The 18,096-nt window shown below is 41.2% G+C and overlaps 1 long non-coding RNA gene across 1 annotated transcript; it reads right to left on the reverse strand.

The window, feature by feature from the left end:
* Positions 1-3,905: 3,905 nt before the first annotated feature.
* LOC116959967 lies at positions 3,906-17,937 on the reverse strand. Its single transcript, XR_004406101.2, has 4 exons — positions 16,958-17,937; positions 15,128-15,279; positions 13,516-13,550; positions 3,906-4,380 (listed from the first exon to the last, which is right to left on the reverse strand). It is a non-coding gene; the product is annotated as an uncharacterized LOC116959967 (long non-coding RNA).
* Positions 17,938-18,096: the final 159 nt, after the last annotated feature.

Below are 18,096 nucleotides of genomic sequence, written 5' to 3' on the forward strand. Positions count from 1 at the left end.
GCAGTCACTCCATCCATCAGCTGCTTGTAGATGAGAGTAATAATAAGATAATACGTTATTATCTTGCGGGTTCTTTCAGGTCACATTCTGGGACACATGCTCCCCAGTATTAGGTCAGTACTGTTTTCTTGTTACCACAATTGGAAGAGAGTTAAAAACTTCCTCTTTACACAGAGAAATCAACAAGTTAGAGTGGAGTTAAATATGCAACAGGATATTTATATTTCTCTGCTTGTCCTTTGTGATTCACCTGTTAGTATGGGCTATATGATAGTTAATTTCCGGTAGATTAAAACTAGTAATCTATTTAGGCCTCGCAGGGCTAACAGAGCAACACCTAGGTATGCTTTCAAATCTGATCCTAAGGGAATTCAGTTTTTCATCTTCCTTGTAAATAATCTCCTCTTCATAAAACAAACAAACAAAAAAAGATGTAAAAATGCTTGTAGAGGGATGTACTGAAGTACATGGTGAAATCTTGGCTTGTCTATATTAGCAGTTGATCTCCCAGTTAGTTAAGCAAAGTCCTGATTTCATCCATGAAGGGTACATAATAAAGTTATTGTCATGGGAATGCATGATAGGATTGAATATCATGTTACTAATGTATTAAATATGTATTATTATGATTATTACTTCTCTAAATGAATAGATATTTTTTAAAACAAAGTCTCTGTGGTTTGACTTGGAATTGTTTATAGCCTCTCCATACTAAATCGACCATAAGAGTCAAACAAACTGTGAAAATCAGAGAAATTCTGGGAAAAAAAATCTTCCTGAGGTCTTCTCCACAGACTTAAGTGGTGTTATTGAAGGGAGAATTTGGCCGTTTATATTTTTATTTTAATACAGTGGTTGTGAATGTATAATGAATATGAAATATCAGTTATGTAATGAAATTAGTTAACTCAGTGAAGCAACCATTTACACACATGCAGAATATCTGGATCCCGTGGGACTCAGAGATCCCTTTGGCTTGTTCTGTTTTCACTCACCCTGGTATAAATCAGGAATAAAATCTCAGAATTTAGTTGTCAAAAAGTCTGAATTCAGTATGATTTCTTCAGATTTGCACTGAAAAAAAAAGGGCAGAGACTGATCTCTCCACCTTTACTACACAGTGGTATAAAAGTTGGTCTTTTATCAGAGAGCTTTATGATCGGAATTAATTATTCTTCCTTTTCACTAAACTAGGAAAATATCATGGATTATATTATAATGAATTTTAATGTAAAGGTGAGGAAGAAAAAGTGTAAGTATGTCTCTGATCAAGGTTTTATGGTGGTAAATTTACTGTGCAAGATTTTGTTTTGCTGTTCAGAAATACAGCTTTATATAATCACAAAAATTGCCACTTCGCTATAAGAAACGCGCTTACTGTATCTATAGACCCTTTCTCATATATGTATATATACGTGTGTGTGTGTGTGTGTGAACTGATGCAGGGAATAGCAATGAAACTACATCTGAATGTAATTATGGACTTTATTATTCCATCTATTTTTTAAAAAATGCATTTCACTTCATATTGTATTTTTAGAAATAGAGTTTGGGGTATAGTGTGTAGGATTATATAAGGTTTTAAAAAATACACTGGTATATAAAATGATAAACATGTTACATACCTGCTGGTTTCTAATAAAATTATAAGTATCTAAAAAGTAAATGTTGATAACTTGCCATGTTACTAGGAAATTAAGTTCGTAGAAGACTTTAGAGTACTATCTCTAATATAAGAGCTTACTTCCAGACTTGATAAATTTTTCATAGCATTCGCTTCACATGTCAAGTCAAATTAAATTACTACACGAGTTACTGAGGGGTTTTAATTTAATAATTTGTGTTTCTATGATTAATTTGGAAGCTGTCACCAAATTTCTATGAATGACATCATTTTTACAATTAAGATATCATTATACTCATTTTATACATATTGGTTTTTTGTTTCTCCTAGGTGATTTGAAAGAGGGGTTAGTATTAATGATACTTCCAAGTAGATGACAGGCGGTAAGTGGGAAGATTGTTACCCATCCACAGACACGCTGTGGTCAGATCCCCTTTCTGGCTGGTCTTTGTCTTGCCTGCGGTTTGCAGGACAGCCACGAGGTGTCTTTGTTGTACTGCTGATTTTCTACATCAGGGCTACTAAAACATGCCATGAGTACACAAGGTAACAGAGACTCCCTCCTCCCTTCGGCCAGGTTATGGCAGCTTTGCACCAGAATAAATCAAAGATTTAAATCCCGTCCTTGAAATGTCAAGGCAAGGTTGCAGTGTTGCAGAGCTCAGCGTGGGTCTGTGAGGGCAGCACGGCCTTTGGGTCAGATTCATTTTGATTTGTGATTAATTCAGGGCACCCTGACGTCTTGGGAAAAGGTTCTGAGTGTAACTGGTTTGCGTTTTGTACAGACAACTTGGGTCCCGTTGCATCTAAAGGGCAGTGCTTGGCTGTCACCTGCTAGCAGTCAGGTTTGTCCATGGCAGGAGAGCTGGAGGGACCTGAGCAAGGACACGGTAGCGTCAGGGAAAACAGTTTGTACCTCTAAGGTGAGCCCAAAGGAGAGGGAAGCACGTGTGCAGCGATGGAGGCAGAGGAACAACACAAACCAGAAGATAGCCCCTTACGAGTGACCTGGTTGTAAAAGTAGTATGTGGAGGAAAAAGAAGAGTAGGACTGCTCGTGCAGCATGTGGTACACATGGCACTGTGTCGTTGGTCTCTGTACAAGGTCAGTCCCAGCCCTCCATGGGTAACAACGGAATTTCGAGGCAAGACTTAACAATTGGCCTTAACTAGGGATAAGGGGAGAAAAAAGGGATGAGAGTGAACTCAGACAGCTCTCTGCAGGCTGCTCAGTGCAGCTTTTTGCTCTTGCACTCTCTGTGTAATTTTGAACTCTGCAGAAAGCCCCTTGGATAATCCTGAGTAGAAATAACCTGTGCCTTAAAGCAGCCAAAGTTTTCTAAAGGACTTGGAGCTTCTGTGGCATGTTACCTCCATCTGAGATGGAGAGCATTGCTCTGCCAGCCTGCTACAGGTGAACAGCTTTCATTTTGATAGGCTGTAAAAACACAATGTGGTGAACATGAGATTAGAAATGTGTGTATGCCCTAGAGCTCTGCTTCTTTTTAATTCTCTGGATTTATTTATGCTTATGCATAATATTCTTTTGAATTTCCATCTCTTTCAGGGATTTTAAATTTCACCTTTTCCTACTGCCAGGGCACTTTTAAGTATAGAATTTTATAATGGAAGCATATTTCTGTTTGGGGGCTAACTGCACTCCATTTAAACACACTTTCAGTCTCTCTCAGTTTAGCAAAAAATTTCCTTTGCAAATAACAGTATAATTAAAGATAGCTAAATGCAGAAGCACCATAAATATACAGGGCACTCACATTACAAAGCTTTTAGAAGAGATGTCTTTGTGTCTAGAAGACACAGTTAGAACACTGGAGCACGTATGTGAGTTCCAGCAAATAGAGATCCAAGCCATGAGGAGTCTCTTAGCACTTAGTTGTCGTGTCCCAAAATTACGCTGAAAGATTTAATAACATTTTGTTTGCTTTTGATTCATGCTCCTTGTGCACAAAGAGTAGCACTAGTGAAATGTGGCAAAGGGGAAGCAGCAGGGCAGAGACAGAAGCCTGGAGGCTGTGGTCCTATTTCTGTGCTTCTGCCTTACGATATACTGATTTTCTAGTAAAAATTCAAGGTTATTATGAGATTCTCTAGTCGGTGTTGGAGCACACAGGATGGTGGAGGTCTTCTCACGCCCACTGACCTGTGTACGTTCACGATAAGCAGCTCCACCACAGGCTTTGCAGTGGTGAGGCATTGGTGGGCTATCACCCCTCCCGAACTTGCCAGGGCAGACCCAGATGTAAGAGGTCAAACAGCCCGCAGACGGTTCAGCAGGAAGGCTGTAATTACTTTACGGACAAGAAAAGGGATAAACCTTCAAGTAAAATCCCAGACAAGGATTTAAAGGCTCGCAACAGACACACGATCAGTTCTTTGGCTGGATGCACCCAGGATTGTCTGCATTTACTTATCAATCTCTTCGGTGGGAGGGATCTCGGAAGCAAGTAAGCCTTCTTGGGGTATCCTTGTTGAATCTCACTCAGTGGGCTTGCTTCCACTGACAGGAATGGAATTGCCTCTGCATACACCATTACTGAATTTGGCTCAGGGAGCTGCAGTGGTGCTACAGCAAAGAAGTTTTGATCCCATATGTGCATTGAAATCGATGGGATGTTTTGCCTGATAACAGGATGCAGGAGTGGCCCATAGTTTTTTTCTGGCTCCTGACTCTGAAGAACAGTGAAGCTTCTCTTTAGTATAAACACCATTTGCATCCAGGCTTGTTGCAGATGTTCCCTGTAAGATACAAAAGGAAAGCTTAGAGCCTGAAGAACACAGATCTGCTACAGAGGCCTCACCTGCCCTGTCCCCTGGGCAGAACTGTGAATGCAAGTCTGTCTCTTGCCTTCTCATTTAATTTTGTATAAAGTCGATCGTCAAAAAAAAAGCAAACAAAACTTTGAATATCCCTGTCTGTGCACGCATGCAGACATTTAAAAGGTACTGGTACTGCACCATTCCAGTAGCTTTTGCCTGCAAAGTGTCACGCTTTTCATTTACCATTTAATTCTTCTAAATGGATACTACTCTTCTTCCCATTATGGATCTCCACTGCTTCTATGAAACATTATTTGCATAAAAGGAACTGAATAATTGATAGAGGATGTGAGCAGGAGCTAACACACAGCTTGGCAGGGGTTTGCTGGTAATCCCAGTGAGTCCAACACACGGCTCACAGCTCATTTAATGGGATGGAAGCTGACAGGGTTTCCTTGTACCGCTGCTGCAGAACTCGGCGCTGCTGCCTGACCTTGTACTTAGCTACTCTGCTTGTTGATCTCGCTGCTCTTTTCCTCCATTAACAGGAAAATTCTTAGAGGATGTGATCCAGTATGCTACAATCTGTGTTCACATACACCATCAAATACTACCGCATTTGAGGTCTGGTGGGCTTATTCTGCTGCTTTTATAAAATAACAAGGAACAAAAATCTTAAATGGATCATATTATTAAAGGCAAAGTCTGGGAACAGCTTTCATTTACAAGTTTGTTTGATCTTGAATTCAAACCTGAGTTTGATCTTGGGGCTAGGTGGGTTTTTTTTTCCCATATTAAGATTTTTTTTGTTGGAAAAAGTCTATTGAGGCTGTAAAACTCATGCTATGCAGATCTTTTTTCTACTGTTCTGTAACGTAAGTCTGAAAGTCCTCTGCATTTTAGATGTCTCCACTTAGTGAGATGACTGTCAGAATGAATATCTATATTTCTGAAAAGAGCAAAAGCCATAGAAGTAATATCTCGTAAATAAAATGTTTGACATTTGTATGAAAAATTATCTAAAAATAAACTCAAATCAAGTAATTTTTCTTTTAGAGCTTCCCACATTTCTAAAGTATATATTTTTTAATGATAAGCAGCAGTATTAGGAGAGCCTGGAAACAGCTGGAACGATTAGTATTTTGTTTGGTGAGGAGCTGTCTCAGCTGCTGTAAGCAAACTGCCATTTTCAGTGTAATCACTTTTGATTCTAAAGCACTTGCTTTGCTTTTAACTTTGTGCAAATCCCTCTTGATATTTCTCTTTTTAAAGCAGATGCATTTCCATATGTCCATAAAAGTTTCCCTGACAATTCAGCACGCTGTTCAGAATTACTTCCCTTATTCCTGTTGGGTGATTTGCGAAATGAGGCTGCTTTGTTTATTAAGTGTACATGTACATAATGTAAAACATAATTAATATCCTCGACCACTGCACAGATGTTTTTGTGCTGAAAGGACACTCAAAGTTTCACTGACTTAATTAACCTTTCTTTTTCTCCCATTTGTAAAGCAATTTATTAAAAACTCCTCCTATTCCTGATAAATACGTTATTCCATTGGTGCAAATGTTACTCTTAAAAACAAATATTTTTCAGTATTTTCTAAAGAGAAATACTTGCGAATAAGAAATATTTTTTTAAAAGAGAAAATCATGAAAACAACTGATTCAGATACTTCTGTTCATTCTGCCATTTTCTCTATTCGAACTGTGCCTGATGTTTTTTGGGGTAAAGGCTTTCTGCAACAAAAAGCTACTGCATGGCATATTTTGTTAATGTCTCGATATTTTATTCCTCAAAATGTTTTACACATGCTTTTTCTCTTCTTACAAAAATATGTAGCAAACAAATATATATCAGTAGCATTTTTAAATTTCAGTTCTTATTCCTTCCCATCAATTTGGCTGAAAACAGGTATTTGCAAACACTGGTAGCCTAATTTCTTATGGCCTTTCATTTTTTATGAAGTGTTTTCAAAAGACTTCAATCAACCTTAATGGTGCATTTTTAGTTAAGGAAACAGAATGGAGAGAAGTCAATTTAAGCTCCCCAATGAACAAGTGTGTACAGAAAAAAAGCCATAAATGGGTTTAGAAAACAGAGCCAGTACAAGCAAAATGCAGCGAGCAGAGCGCTCAGGGAAGCCAAGATATAATGGAAAGAGTAAAATACTGCAGAGCTTTTTAAACTATATACAATTGGAACAATGGACTGGACCCAGACATCTATGTTAAACTGTTAGAAGATAGGTGAAAAGCAAGCTGCAATTCTGTAACTGGGGCTAGAGAATACTAGAATGGAAGGGCTTAAAGCTGAAGCAAATGAATGTGGGGTAGTTTAGCAGCATAGAAATCAAGTCAAAATTGGCATATTTCACTGTTTAATGTACCATGTGAAGAACCATCTCCTGGCTTTCTGTATTAAAGGACTATTAGTACCAGCCTCCTTAATGAAGCTGCTTTTATGCCACCTGTGAAATAATAATACCTTTTTTTGCACACCTATTTTTACCAAAATACTTTAAAAGCATTGGGTGATTAAGTAATGTAGCCTCTGTGAGAATACATTTTATATCTACAAAATATATAAAATAGAAATACACCTGGGAAACTATTACTCAGTGATCGTTTAATTGTCTCCCATTATTTAAACATGGCATTAATAATACATATAACATATTTTTCCAAAGCATCGCAACCTCACTGGTAAAAAGGGTAACTACATAAATATTCAAAACCCAAAGACTGAAATAATTCAGTCCTGCCAAACCAGACTGATGCACGCTCTCGGTTGCCCGGGCCCCGCCACCTCTTTGAAACAAACCACAGTGCGGGGTACCAGCGATTGTTAGCACTTGTATCATGGCGTATCAGTTTATACTTTGCTTTTATGCATGCTTACAGTTGAATGCAATTGTTTTTAATGTCTGCCTTACAATATGATTCAATCCCTTTGGGTAGCTTAATGCAAAGATTTCGTAATGTACACAGGGATGAGCAGCACTAAGGCAGTGAACATAGTACTCATTATTCTTTTAACGGGAATGTCAACAAGAAGAGGAATTAAAGAGGAAATCGTTGTAACTCCAAAAGAACATCTGACTAACCACTACAGATGACATGTTTTTTCCCTTTTTATCCTCTTCATGAGCCATAAAGCAGGATTTTTCCAAAACAATTAATTTGGTTGCCAAACCCTTCTTAATTCTAAGGAGATTTAAAACTCATCTACTTGGGGTCTGTCTCACGGAGCTAGACTCACAACCGGATTACAAGCTATTCCATCATATGGCTGATGTTAGCCCAGTTGCTGCTATGTGGTACATAATTGGACTGTTTAAAAAGAAAAAAAAAAGGAAGACATATAAACCTTCAAGTCTTCTTTACCCTAAGCCCACTGGCACCTCTGCAGTTTATTCTTCGTGTTACTTTCTCCTCAAAATAAAATCTCAGCAGCCTGAAAGTTTCCAAAAACTTCTTCCAAGTAACCTCTATATACAGTCCCTAAAATAGACATTAAGGCTCTAAACTGAACAAGCCAATTGACAGCAATGGGCATTCCAATCCTACAGCAAAACTGAGGTTTACATTAGTAAAATGGCTTTTCTTTGCAGTGGGTGTTGGAGGGCATATGGCAAACGTCCACTTAACAAGAATCTTGATTTGCAACACAAACTAAGTCCCATGTTAATTCTTTTAATTATTGTATGTGTTTGTGCGCACGTAAGTATGTGCTGTTTTGTCTCTTTAGAGAGAATCAGTGGTCCTAAAAAAGCCGAGGCAATCTTAAATCCAGATTCACCCCTTTGTAACATCACTGGCTCAGAGCTGGGGTCATGGTGATGTTTCCTTTCTCTCTGCCGGTGGTGCACAATGTTCTGTACTTGATCACTGGAAGCCAAGATAGGGCCAACACTTAATGTTTATGCTGAGAGCTGCGGTCTAGGGCCTCTGTTGATCCAGGCCAGGGCACAACACAACCACCATCTGCCCTTTGTGCAAGTTGCCTTTATGTGGGAACTGCAGAGGCCACGGAAGATGGAAGAATGTCCCAAAGTCTTGCCCTGAGATGGCACTAGCAGTGTGCATGGGTCAGCTGGTTCAGAGATACTGCTGAAGTCCTTGGATTAAGATTTCACCCTACAGTGTCCTCGTACACTTCATGTTCCTTCGATGTATTTCTTTTATTTAATGTGCTGTAGGCATAGAATTGTTATTAAGCTTGTAAGCATAATCTGTAGAAGCCCCAAAACTACAGCTGCATGCCCACCACACTGCAAAATTAACAGAAACTGATTGTCTCTAACAGAAAAACAAAGGTCTTAGGGAAATGCATTAATGGAAAGGTGTTTCTTCCATGAACTTTAAAAATGTTATGTAATATGCTAGTATCCATTAGAGATGCTGCTTTAATTTTTTTTTTATGCCATCAAAATACACTCTTGGTGTGTTATTTTGTAATTGCCACATGCATGGTCCCACTCAGATCCCACAGCGTTCATCTGATCATATGCATGTGTGAGAACAAAAGTTTCAGATAATGTATTCCTTTCTTCTGCAGAGACCAACAACAGGGGTGTCTGCTGGCATCATTTCTTCTGTTCTTTATCAGTCCCTTCACTCATCCTGTCCCTTCCTACCTTTATAACCCAGTTTGTGACTGGACATTATATTGACTGCACTGGATTCATTCTCTTTTTGTTTTTTTTTTGTTTGTTTGTTTGGTTGGTTTTTGGTTTTTTTTTGTTTTGTTTTGTTTTGTTGTTTTTTGTTTGGGTTTTTTTTGTTTTTTTTTTTTTTTTTTTGGTGTGTTAGCCTTTTATGACTGTTATTCCCAGGTTAAACATAAACTGAGTTCACAACAACACAAACAAGAGCAAACTGAAATGATTCTAGACCTTACTGCCCAATATGCATCAACACTGGTAAAATACATGGTGCAACCCAGGGTTTGGAAGAAATAATGAATGAGCTACAGAAAATGGAGTAGAAATGGTGTTTGAAATGTGGCTTGGACTGATTAATAGAAGACCAAATGTAATACAGCCTGGAGAGAGTATCTGCCTGGGAAAAGTCTATCCGTTTTACAAACAGAAGGGATGAAATACTGTAAGTCAAAGGGATGCCGATGCACATGAGGACCAATCATTCAAATTCTTACAAAGCAGCCCCATTTTTACTTTGGGTTGAATCATTTAATTTAACCATCTAAAATTCAGTGTTCCAGGAAATAAACCACTTAAAGCTAAACATCTAAATTCAGATAAACTCTTCTAAACTATTTTCTTCAAAACCAAAATGAAATGGCATCAGCTTTTCACCTTTGGATTTCAGGTTTCCAGTCCAAGTTTATCCTGTCTAGTAAATGCCACCCTTGTCCCAGGAGAGGAGTTGTCCCACAGTGCTCCTACCAAACGCTGATCCTCTTCAGAGAGGGAAGCTGAAGTGTGAGTTTATGATGAATTCCAGCCTCAGAATCCAAGGTGAAATTTCTCCTCCCCATCTCTGCCAAGCAGCTTTGGCTCTCCCTCTGCTGCTCTGCTCAGCTGAGTGCGGGATCTGGTTTGCCCTGCCACAGAACAGCAAAGGGAATTCCTACTACCATTTCTCATCCTCGTTCTCTCCAGGGCTCAGAGAGAATGCTCCTTCTTCACTTCCTTTTTGTGCAGTTCGTGCCAACTTTACCAACGTTAAATAACAATACCCCTTCCTATCTCTGGTTTGTTCAGCAAATTACATCGTCTAGAACCAAACAAACCACAGCATTTCCTGAAGCAGAAATTGTTTTTAAAAAATTCAGGCTGGCCAGCTGTTTGGAGTCTACCAGCTGGGCAAGCTGCCTTCAGAACCCACCCCTGACGCTCCTGCACGGTCTCTGCGTTGCTCACCACTCTACCCACCCATCTGCGCTGTGCGTTGCCAGCTCTCCAGCTGGCCTCATCTGTACCCGGGGTACCAGAGCAACAAGGGTTTGGACTGACAGTCTCAGTAACTGCAAGTGTCACTTCTGCTACAAGTCCCTCTGCAGTGACAGCATTGCTTCTCTTGCTAGCCTGCTCCCTCAGGTCAGTATTTCACCCCCATTGGCCTTTCGGCTCCGTTTTAGAAAACAACAGAGAGGTATTAATGCAGTCCCATAGAGTTACTAGTGAATACAAAAATAATAAACATTTATATACATCATTATGTACATAAATGTGTTCCAGTTAGGAGTTACATATTTGAAGTACATGAAAATGGAAGAAAAGTTAATTGTATAATACAGAAACTAAGTCAGAAAACTCCCACTGGTCTTATTGTGACAAGAATCTGTCCCTAAATGTATTTTCACTAAAGCTGTTTTAAAACAAGCAGGTTAGGACCCAACTTTGTCATCATTAGTTGAGTAGTACTGTGCTCCAAGGAAGCCCCACTGAAACGAATGGGATTTCTGCTAAAGACATTATCCACCATGACTCTCGGCACGGGGGTGAGGTTCTGAGAGCAGCGAGTGTGGTTCTTCTGTATTTTTCTTTTGTGTAGTTCCATAGGTGAATGATCTAGCTGGACTTGCTTTCTGACACCACACTGGGAAAGGCTTCTTATTGGGGTCATCACAATTTGCAAATGACTTCTAAAATTCCTGGCTCAGAAGCAGCCTGTTTCCTTTACAAATTCCTCTTAATTTCAGTGGACGTATTTGCTCCACAGCCTGCACAAATCAACAAGACATTGGTTTTCTTTTCAGAGATCTAGGTAGCTTATGTACTGGATTGAGGAGATCAAGTATCAGGCTGTCACTGTAACTGTAATTTCTCTTTCAGTCAATTGTTATACAGTTAAAAGAAAAATTTTAAATCTTTAATATGGAAATAATTGTTTTAGGTTCTTGTTTTCACATATGACCTGGTTTATGCAGCGCTGATTGTATCTGAGTGGAGAGATCTTACACTAACTTTCTGTTAATTAGCATTATAATTGAACATTTACATTTAGAGCCTTTCTCATTTAAAAAAAAAAAAAAATCTTTCAAAGAAAAAAGGTGCCTTATGCAAAGAAAACAGTAAAATGAGATTGACATTGATACTTCCTTGGGAAAACCGCTCTAAGGCAAAGCTTGCATCACTTCTGTGCGCACAGCACAGCCTCTCCACCTTAGTCTTCACGACAGCGAGCAGAGGGCTGGGGGCTGCTCAGGGGAAGGTCAGCCCAAGGGCACGGTCCCTCGGTCCCTCTGCACGCCAGCGGGAGCTGGGCCAAGGGCAGCGGCCGGGCCGCGGCGCGCTCCCCGCCGGCACCCGGAGATGCATCAGGGCGGCTCCCCCGGGGCTGGGGGAAGCAAGGGGTGCCCGGCACTGGGCTTGGCTTAGCAAGGGGTGCCCGGCACTGGGCTTAGCAAGGGGTGCCCGGCACTGGGCTTCCCCAGGGCCTGGGGCTGGCCCAGGTGCAGCGAGGGGGAAACGCAGACACAGGCGTGGAGCTGAGCACAGCCCGGCAGCGGCCCCAGCGCGTGGCCCGGCCCTCAACCCCTCCGCCAGCCCCCCTGGGCTGCTGTTGGGGTTTTTTAAGGAAAGAGTCTGTCTTGCACATGCATCGCATCAAAAAGCACTGATGTTCTAGCAAGGAACTTAATTCAGTACGTTCATCTTACTTCCCAATTACTTCTTATTCATAACTAAGACAATAAGCACCAGCAAGAGTTACGGTATTACACAAATGCCATGCAGACGAGCACTTGCACCGGGTGAAACCTCGTCACTTAAATCAGTATGTAAGCGTGTTTAAAAACTCAGCTGCTCCTTTCTAGGCACCACAGCGTATTCTGACAAACCAAAACAGCTACAAGAGCTCTGAAAGCTCGTCGTACTCCTCTCTTTGCAAAGAAAGCTACAAAAGTGAGACCACTTCAGCATGTCAGGAAATCTCTGAATCACATACTGAAGCCTTTCCATGCTTACCAGAAAGTTCTTGAAAAAGTATCACTCATGGGCCGTGCATTCTGCATAGGGGTAGGGTTATAATTAGACATGGATAATTATTTCCCAATTTCCCCATTTTCATTCGTTCCATTTTTATGTTTTTTTTTTTTTTTTTTTAGCTTGCTTGTATTTTCTGCTCTTTTGTTACTATACAGTCTCACTAAGATTCTTCATCAGATTAAGCTTTAAGAGAAAACACATGCACAGCATAGCGCAGAGTTTCTCCACGGTGCAGAGAAACAACATGAAATCTGCAGGGGCAGAGAGCCATCCTAAACTACCCTGTACTTACGCTGGCATTCAGGCCCTGTCAGTCTTCTTCAGGGGCAGTAATAACGTTATAATGGGACTGGGAGACAAAACTGTCAAATTCTTTCCAAGACAATCTTCCAGGCTCATCAGCATAGACAATCATTCCTTTCACTTCTGGAGTAATAGGAAGATTTTAAGCAATATCTTTTGATTTGAGTTGGACTTGAAAAATGACATAGCTGGGGGCCTTATTTGAAATGCAACGAGACTGAAATGTAAAGCGCAATTTCCCATGCAGTCTGCGGAGAGAATGAGGCACTTGTCCCAGTTCTCTTAATTGTCTCTGATTGCTGTTTGTGTAGCACAGTCACTTCCTCATCTTCGAAATCACCTTCAAGGGCTCCAACATTTTTCACTTCACTGTTTTAAATCAAGAAGGGCTAAACACCCACCCATTCAACCATTATGGCTCTTTTATGTTATTTATGTGGTTTATGCTATTAGGCTTTAAAATTTTGTTTATTTAATTGGCCTTAACAAGTACTTAAGTAACAGGTTTGAAGACACATCAGTGGGACTTGGCACATGTTGATTAAGGTATGCTTAACCTGACAGTTAATATTTTGTACCATTTTCCCAGCAGCCGTTACTGTTATGGAATAAGTGCTAATTTTCCAAAAATGGTTAGAGCTTGATTATTATGTTGTTTCTTTATTCACATGGCTTCATTATTTTGTTGGCGCCGCTCTGTGAGAGATGAAGTAGCGCTATTATTTCTACTCCCAACTCCTTTCAGTCTCTCACAATCATTTAGGCGCATGTGTGACATTACTCAGATAAACAATTCTGTTTGCCTTCAGTGAGACTGGGCAGATGAATACACCCCGTAAAACAAGCTGCTCACCTTCAGGAGTGACCACAGTATTTTCTGGTGTATACCTGGGGAGGTGAACAAGAAACAGTAAAAATCACAGTCGTGTGTCCCACCAAATATTCTTTGTTTAAGTAAATAGCTTTCATTGAAAAGAGAAGTTCTGCCAGCTGGAAGCCCTAGAGCATCTCTTGGGTTTTGGGTAGCCCGAAGCAGCCAGGTAGCTAAAGGAGGGAGAGGTAAGGTACTGGAAATTTCCAACAAAGGTTGCAGGTGTGTTGAAGCCAGAGAGGCCACTTTGGCCTCTAAAATGAGAAAGTCTGTTTTGGTCTGTGGCTGGAATATTAGAAGCTGGTACTCCCAAGTTATCTGACACAGCAGAAGTCCAACTTAGCTTTTTACATCAAATTATTCATGAAAGTCAGCAGGAGCTGGAGTTAAACTATTCATTCTGTGCATATGTATGTGAAAGGAACTCTCGGAAGAGATCATCAAGGTCCTGTCAACAAAACAAGTGGAAACATTCTAAGAATGGGAGGAAACATTTATAATTGAAACCACCAACCGCGTATTTGGATTAGTTAATTCTACCAGAATAAAGATGCCACCTTTCCTTAGATGAGTGGGTAGCACAGAGGAGCGCAGAGGAGGGTGTGAGGGCTGGAAGAAATGTGACTATCACCCCAGTGTATTCCGCCAGCCTGCTTTTAAACATGACACCACTGGACCTCTGTGGCCCCGATGCTCAAGACATCCTGACCTGACCAGAGAGCACCCAGCTACACGTGCCACCTCTCTCCTTCATTTCTTCCCTAGTTGTTAAGATAATACTGCTTGTCATGACACTGCTCTCAGCTTCTCTTGGAGATGCACCTAAACCAACGCCTTCTACAACCACATCTGCATCCAGAGGGATTCCAACACCGTGTATTGAGGAGCCTCTGATCCCCTAACAGCACAGCTGCAAATGAACGGTAGGACTGTAGCCAGAAGCTGTCTCTCCTTTGCCTTTCTTCACTGAAGAAAGCAAAAGTTGAAATGCTGATTGAATGTCGTCTTATTGTTCCATGGATTTTTGTTGTTGTTATTCACATTATCACAACAATTCTGTCCCGTCATGGATCTGAATGTGCTGCACATGGTTCCTGCCCCCAGGAGCTAACAACAACAGGGCGAGAGACCACTGATGGGCAGAGCCCAACAGACCACAGGGAAGGAAACAATCAAATAAGCCAGGTTAGCATGTGTCTGAGGGGACTCAGAACACCTGCACTTTCATCTGAGAGAAAATAGGACTCCGGTAATGTTAAAGACGGTGCCAGTTTCAGACCATTCAAGCTAACTTTGTTTTTTCCCCACAAAAAGGAAGTTAACATCACATAAAATGTGAATTTTCTTTAAAGCCCCTAGTCTAGAAACAGGGAAAGGTAATAAAGGATGTTTTTAAAATGAAAGCTTTTGCTTTAAATCTAGCATTCAAAAGGAAAAGTATTAACTGTTTTTCATTCTTTAATAACATGTTAAATGGTTTCTTAGCAGTACTTGTGACAATGGGAATAAGTCAGGGTTAACTTGGCAGAAACCCCAAACCACACTTAGCTGTTCCCTACTGTAACAGTGAACAAAGGTTTTATTAACATCTTACCCCTTGTCGGGCCCAAGAGTCCCTCTTTTCAACACAACAGGAGCTTTGAGTCTTCAATTTGCAGCTCTGTGGAGGGGATTTATGCCTTCAGATTCAGAATGTTTTTCAGCATTTGTTTACATTTATTTCCAAATGTCCCCATCAAAAGTTATCTATGAGAAGCAGAGACATTTAAAACAAAAAAAAAGTATTTTTAAAACGTATCCAATACAAGCACAAAATCAACACATGAAAAGCCTTCTGAACTTCCAAACTGAGCTGCACATAAAAGATGGGACGGAGGAGGGGCTGTAGGTCATGAAGTCCGCAGTCTGTAATAGCGGCAGAGGAAAATCAGAGCAAAAAACCCTTCATTGAGAAAATCTTGCTCCCCAGGTGCCTACTGGTTCAGGTACCTCTGCAAATCACAGCTGTCACGCTACGAGGAGGAGAAAAGGGGTCACACTGCTTGCTAAGACAACCAAGTAGAGTCGCATCCATCACCCTGCCACGCCGGCGGGCCTCGTGGGCGAAACTGCCCCCGCGGCGGGGCACAGCCTCTGCTGCCCCCAGCTCTCAGTGGAAGTCCCTGCCGACAGCTCTGCGCTCATCTAGTCTGAAAGGGGCATTGGAAACAAAGAGACAGAGGTTTTGGTCAAAGGGATGTAGCAGACTTCATAGGAGGTCTGAAAGGACTCAGGCTTTAACAAAATACAGCCAGCAACTGGCTCCTGTGCCTATTCTCCAGAAACCCCCCCTTGACTGGGATCAGACAGAAACAGCCTGGAGCGACTCAGTAGGATCCTGTGAAAAGGTGAAGGCAGAGGCTGCACAGTGTGGTTAAATATATCCTACTCAGCTCTAAGAGAGACTACTAATAAATCAGTGTGCACCCATAGCGTGCTCATCTCTCACACAGGCTGTCCTTGCCCCCAACACCCTGCATCGACCCCATCCCAGTCCAAAACAAAAGTGATTCATTCACTGACTCTGGAAGACCCACCACACGGCCAATCCTTGCTCCTTGTTGGATTTATGATGAGGCACTTTTGGAAGGACAAACTGCTGCCACCTGGCAAAAGATATTTCAAGACCAAGCATGTAATAATCACTTGTGAAGAGAAACCTACAGCTTGCAGTCCTTCACAGTCAGGTGGTGATCACATCCCAGGCATTTGGCTTCCCCTTGGCTGGGAGGGACAAGCATCTCACGCCCAGACCTTCCCCACAAGCACAATACCCTCTACTTGATGTAAACCCAGAGGCTGTCCTTCCTAATATGTCAAGGTTTCCTAATCCACTTTAGTATCCAAATATGTCAGCATTTCCTGATGCATTTTATGCTCAACTTCAAGGGCACAAGAGTATGTTATGTGAAGTGTGTTCCCTTCCTTTGTGGAAACAGCCAGCGTTGCAATAATCCGTTGGTTCCCACTCTGGAGAAATGCACCTCTGTGGCTTCAGGGCACTGCAGAGAAGCATCCCCCTGTGCTTCTTGTGTCCTTTCTAGCGGAAAAGCTCGAGGCAAAAGGATTGGTGTGCTTTTTTAAATAGGAATCTGAAAAACATTGACTTTGCATTGAGGTGTAGCAACGTTAATTTGTTTTTCAAAGCAACCAGCAATTTCTCAGCTTCTTCACCAGGATCTCTGTTTCCAGTTTGTGTGCCAGCTGCTGTAAAAATAGCGAATAAAAGGGGCTGCTCTCCTACCTCGAGAGGGCACCATGGGACAGTTGAAAAAAAGGAGTGGAAGCAAACAAGCTTTACCTCGAGCACCAACTATTCCTGTCATGAGGATGTTCAATTACAGTAATTAGCAATAATGACATAAGCAACAGGAGCTTCCCTTACCTCCCTTCACCCCTCTGAAGAATGCACTCTGCTTCATTAAAACCTCCGCTTCCTCCTCAATCCCAGTGACCTGTTCATGGGTGCTTCCTTCTGAGACCTGAGGACCTGGATTGACCGTCATGGCTTCCCAGCGCTGCTGCCAAGATGCCGGGTCAACGTGTTAACCACAAAAGGAAACACATACTATCATGAATCATCTGAGTTCAAAATGGAAATTTTAAAAAGGGAAAAAAAGTCTTAAATGTTAACAGGACCTATTAAACAAACCAGAGCCTATCGTTAGTATGACTACCGCTACATTTTCTGTAGCAGCTCTGACCTACTTACAAGAGATGAGCTCTGTCTATGAAGCAGGATTTGGGGGTTTTTTAATAATTATGTTTTCCCTCCTACCACCTGGCATCCGACCAACTTAGCCTGACAGTACCTAACTTGAAGGGAAAAGATGAAGTTGGTGGATTTACTGAAGGTCAGATGAAACCATATTTGTTTAAAGAAAACAATTTTCTACCTTTTTAGCCTGGAAGCATCTCAATCCAGTAACTTAAACACAAGGCCATTCTTCTACCCTCCAAATTGTCGCGTTCCAGCGGGGAGGCACAGGGCACTGCCCTTGCAGGGCATGCAGGCAGCAAGGCAGCCCCAGGCAAGGCACTGGGCTATGTCCAGCCACGCAAAGAATGGAAATAAGGGGTTAATATCTGCAGCCTAGATCTCCATGAACCCAAAGAGATTCACACTACCATGCTATGAGGACCCTATGCCCTGACCTGCTCCAACGGTGAAGTTAGGAATGAGTAGATTAATTGTAAATATCCTAAATTAATTTTAGCAACATTTCTACTTCCTTTCTTTGCTACATCCACTTTATAATGTTGTTACTCTGGTTGAACACCTCCTTGACAAATCTAATATTTGGTGCTATTGATAAGTTTTCAGCATAAAACCTGAAGGAAAACAAAGAATTTTCAAACCAAAGAAGTACATTTCAAAAGTAAACTATGTTCATTTGTTAAAAATTACCCAGTGAGTTTGGGTAAATAAAAGTAGCTAGAGTTTTGAATTGTTTTGTTCAGCTTGGAGAAGAGAAGGCTCTGGGGAGACCTTCGAGCAGCCTCCCAGGGCTTAAAGGGGGGACA

Source organism: Tyto alba, unplaced genomic scaffold, assembly GCF_018691265.1.
Source record: "Tyto alba isolate M040663 unplaced genomic scaffold, T.alba_DEE_v4.0 Super-Scaffold_29, whole genome shotgun sequence".
Classification (NCBI taxonomy): domain Eukaryota; kingdom Metazoa; phylum Chordata; class Aves; order Strigiformes; family Tytonidae; genus Tyto; species Tyto alba.